Source organism: Crocuta crocuta, unplaced genomic scaffold (assembly GCF_008692635.1).
Source record: "Crocuta crocuta isolate KB4526 unplaced genomic scaffold, BGI_CrCroc_1.0 scaffold44, whole genome shotgun sequence".
Lineage (NCBI taxonomy): Eukaryota > Metazoa > Chordata > Mammalia > Carnivora > Hyaenidae > Crocuta > Crocuta crocuta.
The window spans coordinates 3,377,412-3,386,618 of record NW_027530179.1 but is presented as its reverse complement, the minus strand read 5'-3'; positions in this window follow the sequence as shown (position 1 = coordinate 3,386,618).

Here is a 9,207-nt window from a genome sequence, read left to right as displayed (position 1 = left end):
CAGGGTGAGAGTAGGGCAATGCCCCTGGAGCAGACTGGTTTTGTGATGGAAGCTGGGTCTGGCACCAAAGCCTCAGGCTAGGATGTCCCTCCGTACCTGTAACCAGCAAAGCCAGTAAGATCACATTTCTTTCAGCACCCCACTAGCCTTTGGGTCATATCTCAGGGCTCAGGATTCAGGAAATGCTAGCAGGAAGCAGGTGATGAAGCTCAAGGGCAACGTTAGCTATTCAGAAGCGATTCTGGTTAACGTACAAATGGCCTCAAGGTTCAGAATCCCATCTCAAACGTTGGTGAGGGATGCCACAGTGGCACCCGCCTTGGCATGCCAGTGCTTCTGCCCCCGCCTTAGGAGAGGGCGCCTGCCTTGCTTTATTATGGTTAGTCTTATCTCCTTCCCTCTCTCCCTCCCTCCCTGTGTCTTCTGTTTAAAAATTAATTTTTAGGGGTGCCTAGGTGGCTCAGTCGGTTGAGCACCCGACTTCATCTCAGGTCATGATTACACAGTTCGTGGGTTCGAGCCCTGCGTCGGGCTCTGTGCTGACAGTCAGCTCAGAGCTTGGAGCCTGTTTCAGATTCTGTGTCTCCCTCTCTCTCTGACCCTCCCCTGCTCATGCTGTTTCTCTCTCTCTCTCAGAAATAAATAAAAAACATTTAAAAAGTTTTTAAATTAATTTTTAAAAATAAGTATTAACTTAGTACATTGGCCGAGCACCATGCCAAGTAATTTCCTGTATCGTTGTCTCATCCAGCCCTCATCACAGCTCTTTAGAAGTCTGCTGTTGCCATCACCGTTTCACAAATGAGGGAGCTAGAGCCCAGAGAGGTGAGGCAATGTGTTCAGGTCACACAGTTTAAGTTCTAGAAGGCTTGAGAAATGGACAGTTTGGAAGCCATGTGGAGGCACGAAAATTGATGGGAAAGGCGCCTGCATTTCCAGGTACTTGATTCCTTGCCTTCTGGGGCTTCAGATCTCACATGTGACCACTCGGTCATGTGGTTCCAGGAACAAGCTAGTCTAGGGCACAGAGGGCACACCTTACAGCTCTGTGCAAGGGCCCATGTGTTGGATATGCTGCCCTCTCCTTTCCCACAATTTATTTGAAATTCCAAGGTCATTCCAGATCCTCCCGTGTTGTGGACTGAGATTAGAGAGGGTCCTTGGAGAATAGGCAGATGAAGGTTTTTGTCTATTTTTTTGCATTTGAAGCAAATTGGCTTGTGTTTTTGAGAGTCTGAAGCTCATAGTAGTGTTTCCTCTTTTGCTATGCCAATTTACTTCAAGGAAAGATACCAAGGAGGTTATAACCCTCCTGAATGCCCAATGAATCTTTTACTCTTCAAATCAGATTCTCTGAAGCTGGCTCAGGCTAGAAATGAATCCTCATACAGGAACAGACTAGAACAGGCATTATCATCATCATTCATTAAGTAATTTTTGCCTCTTCCTTCATCTTTAAGTACTCAATTGCTCTTACTACCTTGGACCTGCAGGAACAAGAACAGTCATCAAATTCTGTCACTTCTTTCCTTGTAGGTTTATCCTTTTCTTCCATCCTGCACTTATTACACTGGCTCAGACAATCATTTTAGTTGTTCAAATTTCTCTGATTATAGTATTTGTCTCCTGATCCCTCAATTCACCTTGCAGTCTACTCTCCAAATAATATTCTATCTCCTAGTCCCTCCTGACTCAAAACTATGCAGTCCCCCATTGCCTATTTTTGAGTTTTTTTAGCCAAAAAAATTATGCTTACTGTCTGAAATTCAAACAATACAGGAGTATACAGAAGAAAATAACTTTCTATTTTTCTGTTTATCTTCAAACCAGAGGATTGTTATTTATTTTGATATTTCTTCTTCTTTAAAATGTTTATCAGTATAACCTATGTATATGCTAAATAAAAATTCATTCAAATTGAAAAACTCCTACCCCATGCTTCTCACTAGCTTGGCCAGTTGAATCAAAGTAAAATGCTTTAACTAAACTTTCAGAGTTCTATGTGACATGTTGCTGATGGGATATCCTTCCAAACCTTACTTCTACTCATCTTCAGTTTGGACCAACTACTCCCTCTAGGTCAGGCCCTACTTTGATAGCCTGTCTTTTAACTGGAGAGTTTAGTCCATTTATACTATTTGTAATAACTGAACTATGTGGATTCATTTCTACCATCTTGTTTTATACCTTCTAGTAATATTTATCCTGATTTTTCAGTTTTCTTTGCTTTTTGTCTCCTTTGCTTCCTTGTTTTGAACTGATTGGTTCCATCCCTCCATCACCATTTCTGGTGTTTTCTCTGTATTCCACTTCTTTTAGGGGTCACCCTAGAAATTTTGATATGCATATTTAACATCATAGAATTGAGAGTTCATCAATACATTTAAGCTCTTTCTGAATAATAAAAAAAGCAAAGAATCCTTGAATTCTGATTATCTCCAAATTTTATATGTGGCTGTACAGATTTTAATCTCCTCTTAAGTTTTTAAAACCCAAAGAACCCTTGATTTTTCAGATGTCTCTTGATTTAATTTTATACCATCAATGTCTATTTATATTTAACCTCATGTTTCCCTTAAATTAAATCTTTGTTCACTGATCCTCTACATTTCAGACCTACCTTCTGAATCCATTTTCTTTTTTCCTTTTTAAAAATCTTTTATTCATTCATTATTCTATTTATTTATTTATTCAGTGTGGGGCTCAATCCCATGACCCTGGGGTCATGACCTGAACTGAAATCAGGAATTGGATACTTGACAGAGCCACGCAGGTGCCCCTTATTTTCTTTTTTCTAAAATACATGTCCTTTACAAGTCCCTACAATGAGAGTGTTCTGGTAGTAAATTCTCTCAGTTTGTGATAGTTTGAAATTGCTACTTTGCCACCTCCCACCCCCCCATCTTTGAAAGGTAGCTTTCCTTGTTTAGAAGTCTAGATTGCTAGTTATTTGATACTAGTTGGTTGATATTAATGCCCCTTTGGGTTTTTTTTGTTTTTGGTTTTGTTTTTGTTTTTGCTGTTCTTGAGAATTCACCTGTCAGCTTGTCATTCTTTCCCAGACAATCTGTTCTCTCTGATTGCTTTTAATATCTTCTCTTTATTTTTGTTGTTCTGCAGTTTTACTCTGATATGTTTAGGAATGGCTTTCTTTTTACTCCTTCTGCTTGGGAGTCTCTAGACTTTCTTAATCCATGCACTGGTGTCTTTCATTAATTCTGGAGAATTCTCAGCTCTTATTTCTCTTAACATTGGTTCTTCCCAATTTGTTTATTGCTTACTATAGAATACTATCATCCTATTTTTTACTTTTCTTAAATATTTTCATATTTTCCGTTGCAGTTTCCTTCTCTACTACAAGTCTGTGTAATCTCTGCAATATTCCAGTTCATCTATTTTCTCTTTTAGGCTCCTCATTAAAATTCTTATTTCATTGATCATCATTTTCATTTCTAGGATTTGTATTTAGTCATTTTTCAAATCTGGCCAGTTATGATAGTCTATTTTTTTGGCTATACTTTCAACCTTTAATATTTTTGAACATATTAATTATACTAATTTTGTATTCTATGTTTGATAAGTTATAGTATCTGTGAGCTCTGTAGATCTGATTCTAGAGTTTCTTGTTTCAGTTGACTCACTCAGCATGGCTGATTTCCTTGTGTGTTTAGTGATTGAAAAAAAAGAAGAATTCATTTTCCTTGTAACTTAATGTGGAGTAATTCATTGAGGTCCCATTTGAACATATCTTCCTCCAGAGAAGATTGTCAGAATTTGCTTCTGCCTCGTGCCTGTTGATATTACCACAATAGAACCAATTTAAACCAAATTTTTAGAGTTTTACTTCAGCTCTAATGGTTGTGTGTATTAAGGCTCCAAACCCATGAAAGTCAAAATCTGAAATTAGAATTACAGAGACGGTATTTATGTCTTTTGCATTTGCTGCTGCACACAGAGCTAAGGCCTAGCTGGGCATGTATTTTTATCTTCTTGTTGTGTGGCATAGGTGTTTTTTAGGTCAGTCACTGAGAGTGTTGACCTTCATTATTCTTGGCTTTATCACGGGTCCCTGCATAGACCTTTTACTCATCTTCGTCTTCAGGTCTTGTCCCTCATGTGTGGGAAATGCTGATTCAAGCACTTAATGACTCACTTGGATTTGGGCTTTCCGATCATTTCTGGGGCCCAAGAAATTTCTTCACTTTGTAGCCAAATCTGTTATATGTTATAAATATGTTTTTGTATTTTACCTAGTGCACTTATAAATTCTCTGAAAATCTAGTCTGCCGAATTGTCAGAAAGAAAAGACTGAGTTTTCATTTGTTTCATCAGTGAAGTAGTAATGCCTCCATCATTAAGATTTCTGTGAGGATTAATTAAATACTGAATATACTTCTATGTAGAAGCTTAATAAATGATAGTCATTACTGTTGCTGCTATTATTCTGTTACTACTAGTAGTACAACAATTACTACTAAAAACATGAATGGGCCTGTTATTCCATGGAGAATCAATGAATTAGATGATTAAAAGAAAAATAGTTGGTTTTAAGAACAGTTAAAAATGTAGCTTTCTAAACATACTTTTCGTATATATTACGTGTGAGGGCTTTTTCTTTTAAAAAAAATACTTCCCTGTAGTACCTAATAACTGATCTCCCTGTAGGACTTGAGCCCTGTCCCCTGAGCTGTACCTTTGACACAAGTATGTGTGTGGGCTGGAGACTAGGCTCCAGTCAATAACCAGTGTCAGAATCCACGGTGGAAACACTTCCGCTCTGTGCAGTATGGGTGGGCAAGCTGAAAGGACACCATTTATTGGAAGAAAGGTGCTACACATACACAACGAGGTGTTATATTTATTATTATTTCTATTTTAAATTATCCATTGAAGAGAGAAGACATGGCAAGAATTTTTAATGAGACCCAAGGTCAAACTGGGTTCAGAAGCCCAAAGGGAAACACGGTAGTGCTCTGACTGGGATGCACGTGACCTCGGGGCAGGTCAAGTAACTTCTCAGCCTCACCCCTCTTGTGTGTAAAACAAAATGGTGGGGCTGTGTAGTTTTAGAGAGCTTCCACATCTAAAGTTCTAGGGTTCTCATCTCTTTCCAACTCATACTCCCTGGGCTCCCTAAGTCACCAACTTCTTAGACCCACCACCACAGCTGTGCTAACGAATACTGTTTATCCGACAATGTCTGCCTGGACTCCCCCTTTCTCTGATGTAAGAAACGGAAATCAGAGCCACAGTAGAAACAGAATCCTTCATGTGGCTTTGGCCTCTCCCACTTCATGAGACGCTCATCTGTTTCAGATGTGTGGTTGGAACATGAGGAGCTACAGCAAGGTGCCACAATTGCCATCTAAGGAAGGAAGTAGTTGGAACGGATACCCTGTGAGTGAGGTTAGCCATGTACAGAAGTAGGCCACACCTAGAGACAGTTTGTCGCTACAGTGTTTTAAGAAAGCTCAAAAAACAGCTTGATCCCGCCCAGGGGACTGATCTTCTCCCTAAGCCTAGCCGTCACCTCAGGGAACGAAATACAGCAATGGCACATGACATGTTAGAAGGAGGGTAGCTGAAGCACAGTGGTATCTTCAGAGTCTGAAAAATGGGTGGCTCGAACGGGTGTGGCCAGCACATCCCAGGAAAGGGCAGCGGTACTGGTGGGGAGGTGGAACTAGGTTCAAAACTTGGCTCTACCGCGTAGAGGTTTCGGAGCCTCATCTCTAACTGGAGGCCAGAAGCCGTGGCACGGGGGCCACCCTGTCATTGCTTCCCAGACTTCAGTCGTTGGAATGCCACATCAACGGCTTGCTGTATTCAGCTGCTACCTGTCCCATTATTTCCTCAGGTTTGCACTGAAGTTGATTTTCTGTGTTACCGAAATGTTTGTTCTAAAAGGGAGCTTTCTGTTACTATCGGAAATGAAAAACCAGTATCACGGGTCACAGCTACAAGTTAGTCACACATTCACATGCCACAGTGAAAACAATGTTAAGTCCTAACTAGCTACCACTGCCTGTGGAACTCTCTGGGCCTGAGGTTTGCTCCCTTTTTGCTAAAGTCAGACTAGCCATGATTAGATTTGCCGGGACACCGTACTGAGACTTCCTTCTTGGGGTAATGAGGATGACTGCCAGAGAATAGCAGTAATGGGTAGAATTTGTTGAGTCCCTCTTTATGTGTATCCCCACCATCACCTCCACAATCACATGAGACAGGGACTCCTAATTAATTACATCCCTTCTCCAGCTGAAGGCACCAGGGCTGACAGAGAGTAAATCACTTGCTCTAAGCATGCAGACAGTCAGGAGGACACACACAATGGGAACCAAGGTGATTTGTCTTCAAAACTGGAGTCTGTCCCCACAGGGCTATTTCGTCCCTTACCTGGTGAGTCAGTGTTATTTAATGCTGTGACTTCATGATGTCCAAGAGCATCGTAGGTGCTGCCTAAAACATTTCCTGCATCGTGACTTAGAGGAATCTTATATGTGAGGAGGCATCGCCCAGCACGAAAGCCAGGGGAGTTGTGCCTGACATCTAGAAAGTGCTCAGTAAGGCTTGGTCCCTCTTCCCGTTTTCTCCTGTCTATGGATAGGCAATCCTAAGCCCTGTGCCAGTATTCAAAGAGAAATGGCCACTTCAAGGTGTCACAGCTTAAAGACACTTGTCATTATTCTCTGATGATTCCACAACTTCCAGGCAGACTTCCAGTAGCAACTTGGGAGAGACTTTCTGTCTGAGAAGAGAATGAACCAGTCAATGGAGAGCAGTGTTGTAGTTAGGTTCACCCGTGTACCTCAGTGACTGGTACAGGACCGTGTGTAAATATCTCCTCAATGAGCGAGTAAATGTCTCGTTGTTATATTTCTGATGCTAACACTTAATACTAGAATGGCTATGTTGGGGAGCTCTTACGCTATGCCTGGCCTGTAGTAAATGTTTCCCCTGTATTATTTTATTTCCCCAATAACCCTGTGAAGTACACACTCTTGTCCTATTCTACAGATGAGGAAACTGAAGCTTGGGTAGTCAAGTCATTGCTTGACTCCCAAACCTGTGGGGGCTTCCAGTTCGAGCTGAGATCCAAGTGGCTTTGAGTTCTGGTGAATTTGGTGGGTGATGGTCAGGCCGTTGAGCACCACCTCTGACTTTGTGGACAACTCTGGCCTACGAAACTCTCGGCATGGTGGGGTGGTCACAGCTCTGGCTTTGGTCTCAGACAGGCCTGAGTCCAAATTGTCTCCTACCTACTACCAGCCAGGTGATTTGAGGCAAGCTGCCTAATTTCCCTGGGCCCCCATTTCTTCATCTACGAAGGGAACACTGCAGAAAGTAGCACTTAGCACAGGGCTCTCGGCCTTAGCTAGCATTCAGGAAAAGGTATTTATTATTACAGAGAGGAAGCAAAGAGGGCCTTGGATGGGGGATAAGAGGACATTTTAAGAGGAAACCAGAGAGGGAAGCAAAGTTATTTCTGTTTCTTTGTGACTTCGGTGAAAAGTGTCAGATGAGGCTTTGGAGAGCCGATTTCCTCTTTTCTTAGAAACACCCCTGGTGAACAAACTGTCCCACCCGAGTGCTCCCAGGATAAGGCTTCCAGCACCTCTAGTTAGTTGTTAGATACACATCCTCCTGAGCCACGTGGCCTGCCCTGCTGCTCGGTCCCGAAACAGCCCGATGAGGCTGTGGCATTTTAGGAAATGAATTCCCTCGCAGGGCAGCCAGAGCCGGGAGAACACCAAGAAGCCCAGGCAGGGCAGTGGCCATGATGAAGTGAGCGTGAGCAAGGCACATGAAGGAGCCAGGCCCACGCTGCAGGGAGGAAGGGGAGCTGGGGCCCGGGCCAAGCCACTGCTCCTCCAGCGGGGACGCTGGCGGGCCCCATCCTTCTTCTGGGCATTCAAGGATCCCTTCCGTCGTGGCCTGGGAGTTCTGAACTTGAGGAAGACTCTGTCCATAAAATATGGCCTCTCTTCCTCATCCATCCTCCCCATACCACTCCCCCTTCCTTCCAATCACAGCATCAACCCTCACTCGCCTGTTTACTTGGTTTTGTGGTTTTGACTTAGATGTGGTTAGAGAGGGGTGGGGCAGAGGACAAACTCTCCACCTCCCTGCCTCACCTCTCCCTCATACACAGAGGTGCCCTACTTGGTCTCAGAGACCCGACATGATATTCTTGGCACAGTAGATGGGGAAGTTCTGATTCAGTTTCCCTGGGTGGGGCCTAGGTATTGGCATTTGTTAGAAGCTCCCAGGTGATTGTGATTGAGAGACACAGGTCTAGTTTTGGAAAGAACTGGATGAAAACTGTACTTAAGAAGGCACCTTGTGGGGGAAGAGCTGGGCCTGGCCATCATGAGAGGTAGCTTTGCTTATTCCTGCATAAGCATTAGCTAAGGATGGTTTGATCATCTACAGTCTTTTGACAAACCTCTCAGAAGCTCATTCACAATAGTTCATAGATGTGGACCAAGGGTACCTTTTGTCTAACTTACGTTAGTCCCACCAAAAATGGCCTGCTCAGCAAACCTCTAGGAGAATTACAGGGTTATGACACCTGTGACATGACTGGTTGATTGACTGACTGACTTTCAAAATTTATTTATTTATTTTGGGAGACAGAGAGACAGGACAAGAGGGAGAGAGTGTTGGGAGAATGAGAGCCCCAAGCGGGCTCCGCACTATCAATGCAGAGCTCGACACAAGGCTCAGTCTCATGAACCTCGAGATCATGACCTGAGCCGAAGTCAAGAGTCAAATGCTTAACTGACTGAGCCACCCAGATGTCCCCACCAGTCACATGATTTAACTCAGGTGGTGGTGGTGGTAAGCCGGACCAGTCAAGGCCTGAACCCTCTCGTGCTCAGGTCATTCTAGATTCCTCCATATGCCATTGGTCCAGTAGGTGTGCCCTAATGATCTCTACCCGATACAATCTGCTGGATACTGGAGGCCATGCTCAGCCTGTCAGGATAACCTGGACGGGACCAATTCCACTTACAGAGCAAGAGGAAACTGCCAGCTTCTTACCAACAGATTTATAGCAGAAAGAAAAATCACAGGCTTGGAGCCTCAGGGAGACTCTGCAGAGGATTTTTTTTTTTTTTAAATATTTTTTATTTATTTCTAGGAGAGAGAGAGAGAGAGACACTGTGAGCAAGGGAGGGTCAGAGAGAGAGGGAGTCACAGACT